General features: G+C 46.8%; 1 long non-coding RNA gene across 1 annotated transcript in view; it reads right to left on the bottom strand.

The window, feature by feature from the left end:
• The window catches only part of LOC119194896 (uncharacterized), a 30,681-nt gene extending 10,094 nt beyond the window's left edge, over window positions 1-20,587 (bottom strand). The window contains exons 1-2 of the long non-coding RNA XR_005114181.2: window positions 20,317-20,587; window positions 2,541-2,617 (exon numbers count right to left, since the gene is read on the bottom strand). This is a non-coding gene — a long non-coding RNA (uncharacterized LOC119194896). The remainder of the gene's footprint in view (window positions 1-2,540; window positions 2,618-20,316) is intronic.
• Between the last annotated feature and the right edge of the window lie 1,656 nt (window positions 20,588-22,243).

Here is a 22,243-nt window from a genome sequence, read left to right as displayed (position 1 = left end):
GATGTTCAACCTCTGTGCCTCAAATCACTTTCCTTCTTGGTTTTGGCCTTGTACGACCTCAACTGATTGTCCTTTTTTGATGCTGGAAATGGCAAGTGAACAATGGCGCAACAGTTGTTTGCCCGTGTGGAGCATTGGCCGTCGCTACAAGCACATTTGAGTTCCTTTGATGGCGTCTATCGAGTAGGAAACAGGAAGACAGCTAACAACATTTCTAAATGCCCTTTCATGAACCACTGATATATGGAGAGGCTGCCATTATATTCAGCGTTCAAGCCACAATTGAACTTGGTGGCATTAGTTTCTAGAAAAGCTGACATGTGGAGACTGAATTGACTAAGCGTGCAGTTAGCTTGTAATGCCCTTTAGAAAACATCTTTAGGCAATTAGGAGATCCTTTAGGTTTGGAGTCCACTTTAACAAAAAAAAGGTCATGTAAAGTATCTAAACATTCATACAAATATTTGAAGAAAACTGAGAATAGCGTTTTTCACTTCTAAAACTATTTCATGACCTCCCTTTGACCTGGTATTAACTAAGTGGTGCCACCCTATACCACAATACATCGCTCTCAGAGGGAACCATTTCAGCTTTCTCCTGCAGCCTGTGTATTCTTACAGTGCTGTGGACATAATCAGGAATCAGGAAACGTTTATTGCCATAATATGTTGTACATAATATGTACATACATGGAAATTGTCTTGGCGGTAGGTGCAAGATTTTTCCAACAATCCAATAATTTACAAAAACTCCAGAAGTGAACCATCCCTACAACCCAGCAATAACTACAAACATGTGTAGAGCTGTTGGACTCACATGAACTCTCCTGCTTGTGTAAGGTGGTGGTTAGCGTCGGAAATACACAAGGGTAACCAGCAAAATTGCCCCCAAAATATAATTTTGCCCCAGATAACACTAGAAGAGGGGCAAAAATGCCCCCATAAATTCCCCTGATACTTTAACTAGCTTGTCAAAAACAGTGTAGCCTTTACGACCCGGTCCAGTTGCCATAAAATGTTTTTAATTCTCACCTTGACTGACGTTGCAGGTGTGGAAGAATCAAATGTTCTTTAAAAAAAAGAATAATGGAGCGCTTCTTGATCAGACCTGTGAGTGTGCGGAGCAAATCCAGTCTCTGTCACCATATCAAGTCCAAAAAATCCACACACCCAAATCCTCGATCAATGAAAAATGAAAGATAAATGGCTTGGGGTGGAAGAAGACAACAAGAGAACCATATTTTTTCCAAACAATAAATTCGGACGTCATTGTCAACACAGCACAGGCAGAAAAACGCAGCCTTTGGATACCAGGTGACCAAGAAACACGTCATCACCTACTGTGAGTGATAACTATTTTGAAATGATTTAATTAACTAACGTTCGCTAGCACTGATTAGTTTTACAACTAGCTATGAAGGCTTGAGAGGCAAGTGTGGAAGATGGGAATCTGATGCAGAAGGCATTGCGAAACCACAATTAAACAAAAATTCAATTGAATGAGTCTCTTTTCTGTTTCTTTTGGTTCAAAAAATAGAAGAAAACACGAATCTATAGACTACTGCCAAATAGTCTTATTATCATGAAAGATTTTGAAGGAAGTTGGCTCATGTATGACAATTTGACAGGCTTTAACTTAGGAATGCTACATCAGAATGTCGTAAATTTCCCTGAGTAACACTTTGAGGTGGTGTACTATCTACCTGAAGTGGAGTTATTATGTAACTACAGTATGTACCATTTTCTTTTAAATGCAATCTGAAGTTGGCTTGTGAATGCGATTTTTAAAGGGAGTTTTATGGCATTTTGACAGGCTGAACTTAAGAATGCCGAGTGAAATGTTGAGGCAGTGTACTTTCTACCTGAAATGGAATGATTATGTAACTATTCACCATTTCCTTTAAAAATCTAAACAGAAATTGAACAGAAGTTGGTTCCTGAATGATATTTTGATGGGCCTTGAATTCAAAATGCTACATACGAATTTCCAGATATTCTGTCTGTGTTCTTCGTAAATATATTTGAATAATAAATTACACAATTGGAATGACATTTTTCCGCCAATAATTTAAATTATAATTTTTCTCCGCAATGTTGCATGCAGTAATGATTATTTTGAGTTTAAAGTTATCATTTATAGACTGTGTATCCTATATATTGTATCAATGTCACTGTTTTATAATCTATTATCATAATTATAAATGATTTACAGACTTATTGAATGAGTTTGACACGTTCTATCACATTCAGTCGAAGTGCTCTTATTTTGAAGTCAGTTCGTTCACGGCACTTCCGTAATCTCTACTATATATGCGTACCATGAAATAACGTGCATGCTGGCTTGACTGTGTGTAGACTGGCTCGTAAGGCAGCTTTTTGCAAGGCCTGTTCCCTAAGGAGCATTTTGAAGGAGATGTTTCCTCTGTGCACACATCTTTCCTGTTCCCATCACAATCACCACGCACCACGACGGCCAACCACAAGCGGATTTGTACATGCTTGGGGGCGTATGGTGGGGTCACGTGGAGATAATGGGCTGACCTTCGTTGACATTGTCCAGAGTGCAACTCTAGGGACGGGACCCCTTCAGGGAGCCAGCGACTCTGGAGAAGTAAAACCTGCAACGACAAGTCACATTCTGGAGTCTTTTTTTGGGTGAACATTACTTCTACAAGATCATTTGATTATGTAAACTTTAACCAGCACTAGTGTGTTGGTTAGCACTTAGCATAGCAGCTGTAGCAACTAATGGGCTTAAACAAATCTGTGCATTTGTTTCTGCTTCAACAGAGTTTACAAGTACACCACTTATGCATGTCCCCATCATATATGAAGGGTCACCATAATAACCCTGGGTTGGTTTTGTCCCAGTTTTAGCAACAAAACTAGGGAGCTTGTTGTTGGTATCTAGTCGAGCAGAGCATTTACAGTATGACTGTTGAGTATAATCAGCAAGCAACAAATTTGTTTCTTGTAATTTATTTTATCACAAGCAGTTTGCCTTGTCTTGTCATGTTAGTGTTCTTCATCGTCAAGTCCAGAAGACATTCAGTTCAGCAAGCAAGACAAGATTTTGTTTTCTCCAACCGTCCATGTTCAAAGAAAGCCAAAAATCTGACCTCTATAAAAGCGTGAGGAGATTTTAGCCAGCAGAAGCCTCGGCAGACTTTTGGGATCTAATATGCCATGCTGTCAAGCTTTTCATGTCAGCTGAAAGGAGTAAACTAATCCTGGACCACATTGATCTGCTGTTATTTTCCAGTGGCAGAATGGAATTTTCCAAACCAAATCGCGGGTGACCAAAGCTAACAGCTTCCAGTCACGATGGCCAGGGGCTGTTTTACAGGAAGGGATTACTGTCCAACCGGTACTTAAGGTTGCAGAAAAAACATATTTTTTAAAGCAGCCAGGTATTTTTCTCATGTTTGGTGGAGGACTTGTGGCCGAGGGAAAGGCTAAAACTGCTAGTTTTGGATACATTTTGGAAAAAATGGTTGCCCCTTTTTTTCCATGTCTGCTGACTGCAGATTGTGGCATAAGTCAAAGGAATGTTGGAGCAGCTGTGTAACATTTCCTGGTCCCAGAATGACTGACGTGCGGCTGTGTCATTTAACATGCGGCTGTCCACACCAGAGCTGCTATAGGAAAAAACAAAAACTAATCTTTAATAGACTCTAACCCGAGACTTGTTTCATTCAACAAGATTATCTAAAAGGACAAGATTTACACATTATTTAAAAAACTGCAAATGTTGTGCAGCATTACACATGTGTATACAATTCGGTCATCATTAGGTACACTAAGTTATTTAGGTTTTTCTAGGTCAAACACATATTTTGAAATGCATTAAAAGTGTGATTTCCTTCTAAAAACTAAATCTTACAAGTAATGAGTAATCACTTCAGAAAGTGTGTATTTGATCATCTTGGAGGAAGAATTCCACCCGGTGGAACATGTTGAACTAGCGACTCTTCCTTCTATCCTCCCCGGGCCACGTCTACCAGCTCTGACTAGAGGATCCCAAGGCCTCCCCAACCTCCCCACTGTCACTGCCGCCCATGTAGCAGCACACCCAACCCAATCGGTTTCCTCCACAGGTGGTGAGCACATGGGGGTTAGAATCTTGGGATGCCGCGTCACTCCTTCAGGGTATGCCTGGCCCTCCATCTGGGGCTGGCTCCAAATGAGGGCCCCAGGCATTCTCCGGGCCGGTTAGCTCCTTTCCTCTTCCACTTTTTCATAGAGTCTTTTGCACCATTCTTAGTCTGGCCACTCACCTGAGGCCAAGGTTAACCCTACCAGGAGCACACGGCTCCCGACAACACAGCCCTCAGGTCATAGGGACACACAAACCTCTCCACCACGATAAAGTGATGGTCCCCAGAGAGTGATGTGTGTCTGTTTTTTACATGAAATTCCCCCACCTCCACTTAGTGATTTTATTAAACAAAGCAGGCGAGGCAGCAGACTTACTAAATCTGCTTCAAGAAGGGATGGTGTTATTTCACACAGGTCAAACTCCTTTAACAAATCTGCATTTTCTGTGAAGGCAGCTTAATCGTGGAATGCTGTGCCACAACATATTCACACACAAAACACATACAAATGTTCAAATACAACCTTAAGGATCGCCTATTTCTAATCAGGTTTGCAAGCATTAATGTGCTGTCTCTACTGCCTGCTTGATTCACTTTCATTTGTCTTGCTCAGTGTTGCTATTTTTCTTTTCTTGTTCTTTTTCCAAATCGAGATCGACCTATTGGGTACCCCTGCTCTAGTCTATTGTGTTTCTTTTCCTGTGTATTGGTTTTGTCTGTACATTGTGTCTGTCTATAACTCTTAATTACATTTCCTTTTGAGATTTTCTTAATTTTTTTATTTTAAGGTGCCTTAAAAACATCTGGCTTGGGACAGCAGATGGAAATTATTCTCTCTGGCTAACTCCGGCTCACTTATGCTGCATTCACACCAAAAGCAAAGCAAACCTTTACTAAAAAAATGTTTGTCTCAGACAGTTATTATTTCTGCTACCCACCATGGAAATAAATAACCACTATTTATTCTCTTTATTTGTTGTCTAAATGACACAAACGGCGTCTTGTTTGGAATCATCTGTCACCGCTTTCAGTGCTGCTTCCAGGGCTGCTTCAGGCTGACCAGCCGCCGGTTTGATGACCTGTTGTGTCGGCTTGGTGCAAGCGTCTCTCGGTTAGACACCAACTAATTTAAGGGCGTTGAGTCTCACCTGCCTGTGTATCTTCGGTGAGCGGCAGTCTATTCACGCTTTGGCAGCAGAATGGAAAAGCATCTCAAACGCTGATTGGCTTTCGCAGGTGTTACGTTTTGGGGGTGTTTGTGTTGGTTTGTGTCCTGTTTCTCCATGTACAGGAAATCTGCAGACAAGATGGCTACCCTTCAAGCAAGGTGCAGCCGATTGGATACGACCAACCTGGACTCCTCCCCTTCATTATTGGATGCAGCTGGTGCAGGTCTATAAAGACCTGTCATTGTAGATCAGGAGAAGAGAGGAGGAAGGGTTTTGCAGCTCTGATGGCAGAGCGCTTCTCGTGGATCACGGGTGTCCTCGCTCATGGTTCTGTGTTTATTTCCGTCGTTGGGGTTTGTGAGTATCTTGTTCAGAGAGAGAGAGAGAGTTTTTGTTTGTTAAAAGGTAGTCCCAGAGCGTGGGCTCTTTGGGTTAATGTGTATGTTACATTTGTTTTGTATACTGTTTGTTATTTGAGTTAAACATTTCTTCTTCCTGTGTTGCAGGGGGGGGGGAAGGGGATATTGTTAGGGAAGAGACCCATGGGTATACACCACCCGTAGCTGACTGCCTGTCTAGATACACTAGGCAAGACCTGGGCGGACCACTCCCTGTACTTTTGGTTAGCGGGCCTCATCCGTGCCCGAGGTAGAGTAAAGGGGGGGGGAATTAGGTCAGTTAGGGAAGTGTTCACCCTTTTTGCTTGTTTCTTTGCTTTGGTCTCGCCCAGCCCCTTTTCCCCTGAACATTTGTTTGGTTTTTCCTTGTAAGGAGAGAATAAACCTCCTATTTTGTTTGCACCGTTTGCCTATGTGTCCGTAGTAGTCACTCACACCACGACCCCATACCTCTGGTCGCCGCGTTCATCAGGGCTCATGTTTGCGGGGGTTGCGCTCACTTACACCTAGACTAGGGGAGACGTAACAAGTGGGGGCTCGTCCGGGATCGTCAATCTCCCGACTTCCCTGTGAACACGAGGTCCTGGTGGGTGCTGGTGCGAAGGTGTGGTGTTGTAGTGTGATTTCAGCAACAAGTTGCTCGTTTGGTTTGTAGTAGTGGTGGTGGCGTGTGTACCTACTAGAATGGCTGCTCCAGCACTGGCTGTTTTTCTAGCGGCTCCATCCCTTGACCAGCTGGGAGGGATGCGCAGGTCAGAGTTATTCGCCGTCGCCGATCATTATAAAATCTCCGTCCCAAAGCAGGCCCTCAAGGCAGAGATGTTGGAGTTAATAAAAAAAGGGTTGGTTCACCAGGGGGTTTGTGAGGGGATGGACGAGGGCAGTGAGGCCTCAGGTGAAGAATCTGGGGATGAAAAGACTGTGGGTGCACTGCTGGCTGATGAACAGTGGTTGGGGGCCGCTGCACCAGTGGTTTTACCTAGGGCCGACCTTTCGCCTCGTTCCTCTGTTGGGTCCAGAAGTGCTGCGGCTAGGCTCGAGTACTGGCTGGCTCGCCTAGAGATGGAACGAGAGGAGAGGGGAAAGGACAGACAATTTGAACTTAGAAAGAAAGAAATAGATGCAGAGAAAGAGGTGCGAATCAGGCAGCTCGAGTTAGAGGCTGGTGTTGGGGTTCCGTTAGCTCCCAACCTCGGTCGGTTTGAGGTGAGGAAGAATATTGCTGTGGTGCCGCCTTTCCGGGAGGCTGAAGTAGATTCATACTTTTCAGCATTTGAGCGTGTGGCTACGGCGCTGCACTGGCCACGGGAGGTTTGGTCCATCCTCCTGCAGTGCAAACTGTCTGGCAAAGCCCAGGAGGATGTGGCGTCTCTCTCTCTCTAGAAGAGAGTGGGGATTACGAAATAGTTAAAGCAACTGTGTTAAGGGCCTACGAGTTGGTTCCAGAGGCATATTGACAACGTTTTAGGAACCACAAAAAGCCTCAGACCCGCACTTTTGTAGAGTTCGCCAGGGATAAAGAGACACTATTCGATCGCTTGTGTGCGGCTAGCAAGGTCAAGACGTTTGCTGAGATAAGGGAACTGGTCCTTTTAGAAGATTTTAAAAACCATCTACCTGACAGAATTGTTGTGCATTTAAACGAACAGAAAGTGCCGACGTTGTCTCGAGCCGCTGTGTTAGCGGATGAGTATGCTTTGACCCACAAAATAATGTTTACTGCACCGCGACAAGAGGCTCGACCGCCAACAACGCCTACAACAGCATCTCATGCCAGCCGTGTTTCTCTGGGTGAGACCAGATCTGCACAGGAGACACGTGAGTGTTTTTATTGTCATCGTCCCGGTCACCTCATAGCGGTGTGTCCGGTTCTCAGAAACAAGAAAGCACCGTCACCGGTGCGATCGAAAAGCATAAACTTAATCCATTCCATGTCTCAGACAAACAGCAATAATACAAACGAGTGTGGGGAGAAGCCAGATCAGGTGTATGCTCCGTTTGTGTCAGGTGGGAAGGTGTCCCTTACAGGGGAACCAGTTGGCCAAATGAGCGTCACCATACTGCGTGACACGGGGGCAGCGCAGTCTTTAGTCTCTCGGTTAGACACCAACTAATTTAAGGGCGTTGAGTCTCACCTGCCTGTGTATCTTCGGTGAGCGGCAGTCTATTCACGCTTTGGCAGCAGAATGGAAAAGCATCTCAAACGCTGATTGGCTTTCGCAGGTGTTACGTTTTGGGGGTGTTTGTGTTGGTTTGTGTCCTGTTTCTCCATGTACAGGAAATCTGCAGACAAGATGGCTACCCTTCAAGCAAGGTGCAGCCGATTGGATACGACCAACCTGGACTCCTCCCCTTCATTATTGGATGCAGCTGGTGCAGGTCTATAAAGACCTGTCATTGTAGATCAGGAGAAGAGAGGAGGAAGGGTTTTGCAGCTCTGATGGCAGAGCGCTTCTCGTGGATCACGGGTGTCCTCGCTCATGGTTCTGTGTTTATTTCCGTCGTTGGGGTTTGTGAGTATTGTGGCAATCCACGGGTGTGGGCAAAAAGAACCTGCTTGGAGACACGAGTGGTTGCACAAAAAAGGTTTGATTTATTTCTAAACGTTCAAACAAAAAGAAAAAAAGCCAAAGTAAGTTCTTCCTCTTTGGAGGGTTTGGGTCCCTGGGTCCCGCTCGACGGTCCAGCACTCGGTCTCCTCACTGCAGGGAAAACAGAAGAAAAGTCCTTCGGGGTTAACGCATATGTGTTAGCGCCGGCCTCGGCCTGACGCCAGCTCCTACTCACGTCTAGTTCCCCGGCTGTTGGAACGGTTGGTCCTTTATAGTGGAGCCCTCCTTCATCAGCCTCATGAGCCGCAGCTGAGCCGCTCGTTGTCTCCCGGGGGGGGGCGTGGCGTATCCACTTTTAGTCACCTGACCTTGGTGCTGATTGATGCGCTTAGGGACCTGCCTCCGTGGGTTGCCACAACTCCCCCACCCCAGCAGAAAGCCGGGACCCCGCCGTCCCGCCCACATACAAACGTCCCGCCGGGACAGCGCATCCGCGTTAGCATGTTCCTTGCCTGGTCGGTGCTCCACCGTGAATTTATAGTCCTGGAGGGTCAGGAACCAGCGGGTGACCCTGGCGTTGGAGTCCTTTGCCTGCGCCATCCATTTCAGGGGGGCATGGTCGGTCACCAGGTTGAAGCTCCGCCCCAGGAGGTAGTAGCGGAGCTTGTCCAGGGCCCATTTTATGGCGAGCGCCTCCTTCTCCACAGTAGAGTAAGCGCGTTCGTTTGGCAGAAACTTTCGGCTGATATACATCACCGGGTGCTCCTCTCCGTCCCGTACCTGAGATAGTACTGCGCCCAGTCCCACTTCCGACGCATCTGTGTGGACTAGGAATGGGAGAGAGAAGGCAGGGGTTACTAGCACCGGTTTGGTGCACAAAGCCTGTCGTAGGCACTCAAAGGCCCCGTTAGCTTCGGTGGTCCATATGACCTTGTCCGGCCCCCGTTTTCTCGTCAGGTCATGCAAGGGGGCTGCCATAGTTGCGTAGCGGGGAATGAACCTCTGGTAATACCCCACCAAACCTAGGAATGATTTGACCTGGCGCTTGGTCTTGGGTCTTGGCCAGCTGAGAATGGCCTGTACCTTGGCATCCTGGGGTCGCACGTTGCCCCGTCCTATGCGGTAGCCCAGGTAAGAAGCTTCCTCTAGGCCCAGCCGGCACTTCTTTGGGTTTGCCGTGAGGCCTGCCCCGCGAAGGGCCCCCAGAACAGCTCTCAGTCGGCTCAGGTGAGTCTCCCAGTCGTCGCTGTGAATTACAATGTCATCGATATAGGCTGCGGCATACCCTTGGTGCGGCCGGAGAATCTTGTCCATTAACCGCTGGAATGTGGCGGGGGCTCCATGGACACCAAAGGGCAACACTGTGTACTGATATAGGCCTTCGGGGGTGGCGAAGGCCGTCTTCTCTCTGGCCCGAGTTGTCAGCGGCACCTGCCAGTAGCCTTTGGTGAGGTCCAAGGTGGAGATGAAACGGGCCGTTCCCAGCCGGTCTATCAGTTCATCCACCCTGGGCATAGGATAGGCATCGAACTGGGAGGCGTCATTGAGTCTACGAAAGTCATTGCAAAAACGGTAAGAGCCATCTGGCTTGGGCACCAGTACCACTGGGCTGGACCAGGCACTGTGGGACTCCTCAATGACCCCCAGCTGAAGCATTCTACTCACCTCCTGCCTGATGGCCTCTCTCCTCGCCTCGGGGACACGATACGGCTTCACCCGAACCGTTACTCCTGGCTCGGTCCTTATGTCATGGGTGGCCACGGCGGTCCTGCCCGGCAGGTCAGAGAAGACATCCAGGTGCTGCCACACTACCTCACGTAGGTCTTGCAGCTGACTCGGGCTGAGATGGTCTCCCATGGGCACATTCGGTAACGGGATCCGAGCGGTAAGGGCCGGGGTGGGTTGCGCCGGTGGTCCTGGAAGACTCTGCCATTTTTTAAGAAGGTTAACATGGTAGAGTTGTAGGGGCCTGCGCCGGCCAGGCTGACGTACCTGATAGTTGGCTTCGTTGACCCGTGTCACCACCTCATAGGGTCCCTGCCACTTAGCCAGGAACTTGCAGTCTGCGCTGGGGACCAACACAAGAACACGTTCTCCTGGTTGGAAGGCACGTACCTGGGCACCCCGATTGTACACTCTGGCTTGGGCCTGCTGTGCCTGTTGCAGGTGTTCCCTCACTACTGGCCAGACTTGGGCCATCCTGGTCCTCATTTGGTCCACGTGCTCGATGATGGTGCGGTGGGGTGAAGGCTGACTCTCCCAGGCTTCCTTAGCGATGTCTAAAAGTCCGCGGGGTCTTCTCCCGTACAGCAGCTCGAACGGGGAGAACCCTGTGGATGCCTGAGGCACTTCTCTTACCCCAAACAGAACGTAGGGTAGCAATTGGTCCCAGTTCTTCCCATCGGCCTCCATTACCTTCTTAAGCATCCGTTTTAACGTCTGGTTGAACCGTTCTACCAGGCCGTCCGTTTGGGGGTGATAGACTGATGTTCGTAGTTGCTTCACCTGTAGCAGTCTTAACATTTCTTTTAAAACCCTTGACATGAAACAAGTGCCCTGGTCAGTGAGGATTTCCTTGGCTATTCCTACCCTACTGAACAATAAGAACAATTCTTTGCCCACCGCTTTGGCGGTGGCAGCTCGCAGTTGTAGAGCTTCCGGGTATCTGGTTGCATAGTCTATGATCACTAGGATGTATCGATGACCCCTACTAGTTTTGGGCAGTGGACCTACAATGTCCATGGCAAGTCGCTCGAATGGTTCTTCGATAATTGGCAGGGGGATTAGCGGGTGCCTCACTGAGGGGCGGGGGGCCACTAGTTGGCACTCTGGGCAGCCGGCGCAATAATCCACGACTGCCCTTTTCATGCCGGGCCAGTAAAACCAGGTTTCTATCCTCTCCCGTGTCTTATCCATCCCTAGGTGAGCGCCCATAAGGTGGGAGTGGGCCAGATACAATACCTTACTGGTGTAGGGGCGAGGGACTACTAACTGTTCGACTGTCTGCCCTCCTTTCTGGCACATCCTATACAGCAATGAATTTTTTGTAACAAAGAAGGGGTAAGACAAGGCACTCACCGGGTCAATGGGCTGTCCGTCGTGGGCGAGCACCCGAGCCCAGGCGTGTTTCAGGGTGTCGTCTTCTTACTGGGCTCTAGCAAACTGGCCCTCTCTGTTCCCCATCCCGTCCGCGACTACGGGAAATTCTGAGAACTCCGTAAGGCTCCCGCCCTCCCCTCCTCTGGGGATTTGGGATCCCTCCGTAGCGGTGTCCGTATCGGGGGTTCGGCCCCCCGCCCGGTTGGAGCCTCCTGGCGCAGTCGAAGGCGAGGGGGGAAGGGGTCTTGCCTCTTCCGGGGGGCCCTCGTCGGACGAATCGGACGGAGCGTGGGCCGCACAGGCAGCCCTGGGTCTCCCGCGTCGGATGGGTCTTGGCTGGGAGGCCCTATCGTGCCCTCCCCTCGGTCGCAGGCCCCAAAATCTCTCAAAAATGGGGCAGTCGCGTCCAATGATCAGGGGGACCGGGAGGTCGGGAACCAGCCCAGCTCGTATGGAAAAAGATCCCCGGGGGGTACACACCTGGATCCATCTCGTTGGATATGCCTTGAGGTCCCCATGGACGCAGGTCACCTCGATGCGTGGCCCCTCTTCCCCTTCCGCCCACTCAGGGCGGATCAGGGTAACCACACTACCCGAATCTATCAGGGCTGAGGTGTCCTGGTTCCCCACCCGAACCGGCACCGTTGCTGCGCCGGGTATCGGGGGGGTCCAACAGGTAGTCATGAGGCACCTCCCTGGGCGGTGCTGTTCCTCCGTGCTGGCGGAGGGCATGGGCACATCGCCCGCAGGGCACTGCCGGGCAATATGTCCTAACTGGCCGCACGAAAAACATCTCCACTCAGACCTGTCGGGTGTTGGGCGCGGAGTGGTTCTCGGAGCCGGGCGAAGAAGGGTTGCTGATGGCCGGACCGGAGCCCGTCCCTCAAGGCCTCGGGGAGCAGGGCATGTCCCCGCCGTCATCTGCTGGCTGACCCGATGGTTCTCCAGTAGGTTAATCAGCTCGTCCACCGACGCGGGGTGGTTCTGGGCTGCCCATCGCTTGGCGTCGAGAGGCAGGGCCCGGATGCAGCGGTCCATAACAACGCGGTCGATGGCAGCTGGACCCTCCCCGGTCACCAACCAGCTACGGGTAAGCCTCCCCAGGCGCACCACCTGGCTCCGCACGGGACCCTGGGGGTCGTACACCCAATCGTGGACCCGCTGGGCGCGGCCGGCTAAATTGTGCCCATAGTGGGCCAGGATGGCCCCCTTCACCGTTGGGTAGTCTGTAGCCTCCCTGGTCCCGAGGTCTTGATACGCCCTCTGGGCGTCTCCTGTCAGAAAAGGCGCCAGAATGTGTGCCCACCTGTCTTCCGGCCAGCCTTCACGTTCTGCCGTTCGTTCGAAGACCTCAAGGAAGGCCTCCACATCGTCTCCGGGGGTCTGCTTTGTGACTAGAGCTGTGGGGGACGCGTGAGGGGCCCTTGGGGTTAAGTTCTCAGCCAGCCGGTTGAATCTCCCCTGAAGGGCCGCCATGCTCTGCACCTGCTGCGCCTGGGCTTGGAGAAGCCTGGCCATCGCGGCCTCCATTGCTTCTCCCATAGTCTCCTGCTTTCGGGGTTACGGCGGTGGAACTAAAGAGCTGCCCGCATTCTCCACCATATGTGGCAATCCACGGGTGTGGGCAAAAAGAACCTGCTTGGAGACACGAGTGGTTGCACAAAAAAGGTTTGATTTATTTCTAAACGTTCAAACAAAAAGAAAAAAAGCCAAAGTAAGTTCTTCCTCTTTGGAGGGTTTGGGTCCCTGGGTCCCGCTCGACGGTCCAGCACTCGGTCTCCTCACTGCAGGGAAAACAGAAGAAAAGTCCTTCGGGGTTAACGCATATGTGTTAGCGCCGGCCTCGGCCTGACGCCAGCTCCTACTCACGTCTAGTTCCCCGGCTGTTGGAACGGTTGGTCCTTTATAGTGGAGCCCTCCTTCATCAGCCTCATGAGCCGCAGCTGAGCCGCTCGTTGTCTCCCGGGGGGGGGCGTGGCGTATCCACTTTTAGTCACCTGACCTTGGTGCTGATTGATGCGCTTAGGGACCTGCCTCCGTGGGTTGCCACAGTATCTTGTTCAGAGAGAGAGAGAGAGAGAGAGAGAGTTTTTGTTTGTTAAAAGGTAGTCCCAGAGCGTGGGCTCTTTGGGTTAATGTGTATGTTACATTTGTTTTGTATACTGTTTGTTATTTGAGTTAAACATTTCTTCTTCCTGTGTTGCAGGGGGGGGGGGGGGGAGGGGATATTGTTAGGGAAGAGACCCATGGGTATACACCACCCGTAGCTGACTGCCTGTCTAGATACACTAGGCAAGACCTGGGCGGACCACTCCCTGTACTTTTGGTTAGCGGGCCTCATCCGTGCCCGAGGTAGAGGAAAGGGGGGGGGAATTAGGTCAGTTAGGGAAGTGTTCACCCTTTTTGCTTGTTTCTTTGCTTTGGTCTCGCCCAGCCCCTTTTCCCCTGAACATTTGTTTGGTTTTTCCTTGTAAGGAGAGAATAAACTTCCTATTTTGTTTGCACCGTTTGCCTATGTGTCCGTAGTAGTCACTCACACCACGACCCCATACCTCTGGTCGCCGCGTTCATCAGGGCTCATGTTTGCGGGGGTTGCGCTCCCTTACACCTAGACTAGGGGAGACGTAACAGCAGGACAAAATATTTCAACTTCCAAGTTCATATTCAAGTTGAAATATTTGAACTTTATATATTTGATGTATTTGCTTTGCTGCTTTCGCTTTTCAATGTTCCACTGACATTTAAAGTGCACCAGCGAACAGATACTTTACCATACTTGTATGTATGTACCATAAGTGTATGCGCATATGGAGTGTGAAGGAAGTGACCAGTGGAAAGCGATGTCAGACTGAGTCAGTGGAGGAATGGGGCTCTGTTGCTTACCCTGACTGCCTAGGGGAAGAAACTGTGTGTTTTAGTCCTGATGGACCTCAGCCTCCTGCCAGATGGAAGGGGCACAAAGCAGGTTTTGTCCGGGGTGAGACGGGTCGGCTACAATCTTTCTAGCTCGCTTCAGCCTCCTGGAAGCGAACAAGTCCTGAAGAGACAGCAGATTGCAGCCAATCACCCTCTCTGCAGAGCCGATGACACACTGCAGCCTGCCCTTGTCCTTGGCAGTAGCGGCAGCGTACCACACGGTGATGGAGGAGCAGAGGATGGACTCGATGATGGTCTTTTAGAAGTGCACCATCATCGTCTTTGGCAGGTTGAATTTCTTCAGCTGCCTCAGGAAGAACATTCTCTGCTGAGCATTTTTGGTGATGGAGCTGATGTTCAGCTCACACTTGAGGTCTTGGGTGATGATGAAAACTGAAGGAATCCACAGCGGTGACGGAGTCACATTGGGTGATAGGGTTAACCCTAACCCTAATCACATAGATTAATGTGTTTATTTTGACACCCCTACTAATGTTAAAATGTCCATATGGTGTGCTAACAACCTGAACAAACCTGAAGAGTAAGAAATGCCTTCCTTAAAAAGTAGGTATTTAGGGCAGTTTTAAGAGTCCAGTGACAGTTCTGCCCTCAGGATATCAAGGACACTGTTCCTTTTGCGAGGCACTGCCGAGCTAATGGCCTGGTCGCCCGCGGTGCAGAGCCAGAGGAGCGAGCTGCTTGCAGTTATGAGGGTGCGGGCGGAGGTTTGGGGAGTAAGTAGTTCTTGCAGAAAGGGAGGTGCATGTCCATTGATGCATTCTTGAGTGAGTAGTATAGAACTTTGTAGTTGATCCAGAATGAGGCAGGGAGCCAGTGTAGTGAGTGTAGGATGCGTGTTATGTGTGTGACTCAAATCAGGATCCGGGCAGTGCTGTTTGTAGTAGTTTCAGGATATTCTTGCCAGTGATTCCAGTGAAGAGTGAATTACAGTAGTCTAGTCTTGAGGAGATGGAGGCATGGACAAGCTTCTCTGCATCTGAAAGTCTGTTAAAAGATGAACGACTGTGACTAACTGAAGACAGTGGTTGTGTGTCGGTTTTTGTTTGAAGTCACACATGCTGGCGCTGCCAGTGATGCTCTGCAGTGATGTGGACAACACAGTCCATCCAGAACTAACAGACTGCAGTGAAACTCACAGCACTGTTTCCATCTTAGACAGCCACTGAAGACTTACCGTCAATGCTACCCCACTCCACCACACCACTAACTGTCCTGATCTTGGACGGCAGCTGTCCTCCGCTTGTTAAAGTCGGGTAAAAGCCTTTATTTACAAGTACAAACAAGGGGCCGAACAAACAGGACCTTTACTAAGGGAAGCGCATTCATGTCCGCTAGGAGACCCAAAGTTGAAGGATTTCTACGCAGAGTGTGCTGACCTCACTAATATGGATGTTTTGTGTCAAGATACTGAAACAAAAAGGCATCAGGGGCCAAGTGTGATGGGGGTGAGATCACGTCGTCTCATGATTGCACACTCTGTGTAGTCAGCTGAGTGTCCAAAAGGTGATTCACAATTCCGACTGAGGTGTAAAGTAGGACCATAAAACAGTGAAAGAGACAATAAAACATAAGCAACAACAGCCCATTTACCATTAACCATCTAAGCATAGAGCAAACACTTGCTGAGAAGCCAATAAAATAAAGGTGAGATCGGTGTGTCAATTGTGTGTGAGGGACAGATGTTTGGATGAAAACGGCCTCTTCGTAACCAACAAAAAACCCCACCACTTTACACTCGCAGTAAACAATAATTATCTGGGAAAAAACAATGATTGTTGACAGTTAAGAAACAATTCAAGTTACCCTGGTGAATAGAAATGGATAATAATAGTTTTATTTTTACTTTATACGTGTATTTCAATCAGTGGCAAACTGACATTATTTCTGCAGGAAACCGTCGAGATAACGACTTTCAAAAAACACAAATGATCACCTTGAGTGTTATTGGCATATGACATTATATGTGTGATTATATCAGGACCAGACTTACTGTTCTACTACAGTACTGTACCACTACTCAATGTAACTCAACTAAGGCAAATAAAAATTTTGGAAATGATTATGTTACTATTATTATTAATATTATAGTACTTAAAGCACAAATCTGAACGCAGGACTTTAACTGTGCTGTTTAAATAGTTTTTAAAGGTTTTAATGTGAGAAATTAACTGTTTCAATTCTGATTAGGTAGTCACATGAACCACATAATGTCTGTTTGTACATTTTCAGCAATCGGGAGATGCAAAAGCTGCTCCATGGTGCCTTGAAAGCTTTGTAGCTTTTGTAGCTTTGCACACCTCGGCTAACTCACGGTGGGAACCATTTGCTGTTAAAATCACACTAAATCATTCACTTAGTTGGAGGTATGCATACTGGTTGAGTATGTATGTAGCAGTAATTGGAGGACCGACAAAGGGGGATCCTTGAAACAGGCTCAGGCCAAGCTTAGTGGAGGTATTTTGCTGTCAGCAATGTAGTCTTACAAGTCAGACTGACTGAGTGACACGGTCTCTGAATGTGCATCTAGCCACCGTTTCGAGAGAAAGAAGCATGCTACCTCACGGAGTTTGGCCTTGTCGCTTGAAACAAATGGCTGTTTGCCACCTTATCTCATCCTGGATGGACCGACAAGTCAAATCATTCAGAATGGTCATAGAAATCAGCATCTTGGCAAGAACATTCCTGTCTGTGTAGCACACAAAGCTTGATTTTATAGGTATAGTACATCGGAGCAGAGAACACACACAGTCTGTATATTTTCAATTGCAAAATTGGGTGTAAAGAAAGGGGGTAATTGTGCAGCTAACATGCTATTTTCAGTCTATTACAGCATATGCCGTATGTATGTTGAGTAAGAGAGTGTTTGTCGGTGTCTATATTAGGCAGTTGAACGGGCAGGAAGCAGTGGAACAGCGCTGTTTTCAATTAGCATGCCAGTCTGAAAGTCATGTTTGGGTGGGAGGACTTTACAAGCGAACTGAGTAGGAGAGGGGAGAGGGCAATATACACATGCTACCTCTGTGTGGGAGAGAGGGGCACCACTTAAGCATTTACTATGCAACGTATTGTAAAGCTGTGTGTGTGTGTGCGCGTGTGCATGTGCGCGCGTGTGTAAGCGGTCTACGTCAAAACCTCTCTCTTCTTCCAAGGGACTGGGGCATGTAAGGACACGCACCATCAGCTGATCTGAACTCATACTTGATTTACAAAAAAAAAAACTATCCCTCCATTCAGTAGTAATTTCAGCTTATTTTGTTCGCTCCCTCCAGTAATGAGGTCATCCCTCTAAAAACACATGGCTGCTCAGCCTGTTTCAGCAGGAGTCCTAGCAGTGGCTCAGCACAGGATTCTTGAAAAGTTTTTCAATCACATTGCCCTTGGGCATGCGTAAATTCCTCTCACGCTTTATTGGCCTCCTACAGTATGTGCAGAGACTAAAGCCTCAGCCCATTTGAAGCCATGTTCTGGGTGATTGGATTAGATACACTTCATGTGTAAATGCAGATGCTGTGGCCAAAATGACAAAGAAGTTGATATAAAAAAGGAGTATCAGATAACTTTGCTATTTTTTTGTCGTTTTTTACTGTTTACGAGATCAGCACTCTCCATGACGAATATTGTCCTTGTACAATATTGTGGCGAGCTCGGCCAGATGAATGAGACAGGAGACTTGAATTATTTTTACTGCCTTTCCTGTGTTTCGTACATCGCAAGACCCCAGGAAACTGACACTTATAAAGGCGTTGAACACAGAACTTCACCCACAGCCATACTAGGTTGGGTCGTGGTGGGCACACTCCTACACATTAAACTAACAGTAACATTTGAGCACAACAGAACAGAAAAACACACATAAACACTAGAACATGAAAATAACAGATAGGGATTTAAATACATCCAAAGATTGTCCCATCATGCAATGCGCCTACCAGCGCAGCCTAACGCAATCTGCCGCTACGATCGCTACAATATTTTGCAAATGGCGATTGCCTTTTCAACCTGGACCCGATATTCTTATGTATTTATGTCAAAGTGGGGAAAAATGGAAATTAGAAATTTGTGTCATCCAACTCACCGTCGATGTGTTCACCAAAAGGGTTTTTCTACTTTTACTTTACCTTTAGCATGATCCAATATAGTTTTACCAAATGTCAAGTGGCATCCGCATGGTCAAATATTCAGCAAGCCCATTGAAAAATCTCTTGATCTAAAAAAGGATGTCATGTTCTTTTGTGATTCTTGCCTGGATTGAATTATTTATTTCACCTTAAAGCAAACAGTGACACATATAACTAACTACATCACAACGCCTTAGAAAAAAGTTGTCTGTTGTAAATTCGGGAATCAAAATACACTCTACAAAGTTGTACATATTTTTTCAATGTGACTTTTTATTAAATTATTCACCACCGTTTTTGCAGCCCACCCATTCTCCCAAAATCAGTAAACTAGTTTTAGTAAAGGATGGTAGCTAACAAAACTCTGCCAAATTGCTAACATGCCCGTAACAGATGTTCGCAGCACTTTTTACTAGCTTTTACTTTGAAGCAGCAAAATCAGTAGATTTGAGGGTGATCAGCTGTGCACAGGTGAAACCCTGGGTTCTGAGATTGAGAGAAAGCTGCAATGGGTTCTTTTGAGTACTGATTACCTTTTCAGGTAGGTAATTCAACACAAAAAGGTTCAATACCTCACTGGGACTGAGCCCTTGGTATTTGTCACATCATCTTTCAGAAGAAGTAGAAAACAAGCTGTCACGGTGTGTGTCCTAATGAACCAAAACATTATGAGGACATTTCTAAAGCTGAGTGATCCAGGGGAAGAAAGGCAGCCACCACATACCAGATCCACTCAAAGTGTAAGTGTATGTATTTCGCTTTATTGAAACACACTACTGCTTGCATGCAGCTTGCCGTCTATATAATAAAGGCATTATATCCGAAGCCAAAAAGGTCCACCATTTGTCCAAAGCATATTGCCTTTTCAATAAAACAGAGCACTGGGATCAAGAGGAGACCGAATAGGAAAAATTTGCTTTTCATTCCAAATTTGGCACAGTCTGTATCAAATTGGGGTTTAAAAGGAGGCAGTATGGAGGTTGGGTTCTTAGTGTGCTTTTCACGTTTTCCCAGGCACATCCAAAATAAAAAGTCCCACGGTGCTCTTGTTGTTGACGGTTGCACAACTTAAGCAGGACTACCCAGCGTTCTGTTCATGGACCTGCACAAGTGAAGGAGTTCCTAGGTGGCACGAATTAAGCCAAAAAACACAATGTCATGAAGCAAAGCAAAACAACAAATATTAGGTGGGACACAAAGTAAAGGATTCCATCAACACTAAATCCTTTAAAATTGTGTCCAATTATCACACAAACATGCACTCAAGTGCAGGATTCATTGTCGAGCCGTTGCATTGGATAGCTTAGAGGTGCGTCTTAAACAAAATGACACGTAATAAAGCCAACCTGGCTCCTAAGTCACACAAAATAGTGTTAAGATATGGTTGGGTCAAGTTTGGTTGGTCTCTAATTTCGATTTTTGAAAGTTGGTTGAAAGTGCTGCATTAAAAGGGCCGGATTATATGGTCTCAAAGGTAAGTGTAATCATAACATGTAATGTAATCATTGAAAATGCTAACTAGTCTTTCTGACCACAAACTTACGCTGGTGGCCAGAAGATTTACCAAAAAGCTATTTAAGTCGTTTATTGGGTTATACAAGTTATTTTTTTAATGTTCTGTGCAGTACGTTATAGAGGACTATGCAATTTTAACAGTAAAAAAATTGTTAAAAACAAACCTAGCACCTTTATTAAGGTCTTAGAGGAGCAGTATGGCGTATCTGTAGCCCCCCTATTCTTCTTTGTCCAGAAAGAAGCTTGCTACTTTTAAAGAGAACTAGATTCCTGGGCCACACCAACACAGCGAGAAACGACCAGACAAAATATATATGTATCAAAAATAATGTATTTCTATTTAAGTTAAGTTTAAGATATTAAAACAACATCAAGTGAAAAGCCAGGAGACAATAAAACCCGAGGGATGATTCGATTCAGCGGATGGCTTACTCTCACAGTGCTTCAATAAGTCGGTTCCACATGAAGAAGTCCGGGACCAGGGTTTCCAGGGTGCCACTCTGCACCTTCAATACGCTTCTCAATGCTCTGCGACTCTGCCGTCAGCTGTTGGATCGGGCACCTTCCGTTAGGGGTATGCGAGCGTTGACCTCGCAGTCTGGGAATCGGCTCCAGCAGGGCACAGGAGATCCAGCCAGCAGTGACTCCGGGGGACACAAGCTCAGTCGTCCAGTCGTCCAGTCCTCTGCTTCTCCATGCAGCACGTCTATCCGTCCAGCCCCCTTTGAAAGAGATCTTACCTCTTTTTATTGGGAGAGGTCTACTCAGCTGGCAAATTAGAGCTGATTAACGGGGTTCTGCAGGTGTGTCAATTTGTGTTTTATTTCGTGAGAGAGGGAAAAAATACAGTCCACAGCTACATACAATAACACAAAACCACAGCAACAAATATAAGAAAATCACAGCAAACAATATATGGAAACCACAGCAAACAATAAATAACTATACAAAATAAACTAAACTCAATCACACTGCTCACTTATTTTATATTATTTGACATATCCACGTTTTACAAAAAATGTATATGATATATGTTTGCTATTATTATGAACTAATATCATCATCACATCTGTCAGGCCTGTGGAGTACTCTACTAAAAGCATTGAAATTAGATGGTATAATTCTGTAGATTTTTTTTTTTTTTAAATGTACGTCCAAGGGGTGTAATCAGGTATTTCAGAGCATCAATTCCAATTCATCAAAGGAAGCTTTACTTGTTCTCTATTCATCACAAGCCCATATGTGGGTTTACCCATGTCTTGTTCCTTTGAACCTTAACAATGTGGTCTTTGATCTCAACATGAATATCCTCCAGACCCAAACACACAGCAGAGCCACCGCTGCCCTCTGACTGGCAAACACAAAGCAGTGCCAGTAGTTTAACTTCCTTTGAGCTGTTCAGCATTGATAACGCCTGTATGTATTAAAGGAACTCTTAGCACTCCTCTTCTATAATGTTTTACGACTGATGGGAGGAAATAGTTTTCTCAATAATTATAATAGCTTTTCACTTTCACTTTTTTAAGTGACAATAATACAGTTGTCCCTGCAAGACAACAAATATCCTAATAACAAACGAATCAATGATTAGGTGTAGAGAAACATTTTATTTATTTAGAGTTTCCATAATGAATAATGACACTTCTACTAACAATCTGAGACTACATTGTTCCCTGTCTAGCGTTCTTGCTCAATCTTGAAGCTAAGAATTGTTGTCCCCATTGGTCCCTTAAACACAAAAACATGGGGTAAATAGGGTCCATTTGAAACAAGTTATTATAGACGTATTTTCTTAAGAGAAGGTTACTGCTGAGCTACAATAATAACAGAAAAATCCATGGATCCAATTTCTACAATATTTGTCCAAGTATCTGAAGGTGGACAGTATGTTGATGCTGCTCATCCTCTTAATGACCTGGTCTAACAGCACAGGACAATAAGCGAGAGACTTCTGACCCCTATTAGACGTCCTTCCAGCCAGCCAGCCACCATTTCCCTGTAGACAGTCCCCTTTGTGTTGGTACAGGGGCTGTTGTGAGGGGAAGAATCATACCTCCAACTAAGAAGTCTTTCCACACAAGACAATCAGAGATCTCTACCTTCCAATTTCTAAATGCAAATTTAGAACGTCAAAGAGAAAGTTTCAAAAACAAGTTACAGCCAAGCGTTGTGTGGGACACGGGGCCACATATTTTGGCGAAGAAACATTTCAAACTTAGCTTGCTGTCTTGGTCATACGGAGCACATTCACCGTGCTTTTTCTGCAGCCCTGCTGATGGGTCATTTGATGCCCAATCCTACATTCTTGGGGGCTTTTAGAGCGTTTAATAAAACAGTATTGGAGAGAGGCTGGCGTGTG

This window comes from Pungitius pungitius, chromosome 20, assembly GCF_949316345.1.
Source record: "Pungitius pungitius chromosome 20, fPunPun2.1, whole genome shotgun sequence".
Classification (NCBI taxonomy): domain Eukaryota; kingdom Metazoa; phylum Chordata; class Actinopteri; order Perciformes; family Gasterosteidae; genus Pungitius; species Pungitius pungitius.
This window is presented reverse-complemented; position numbering and strand designations above follow the sequence as displayed.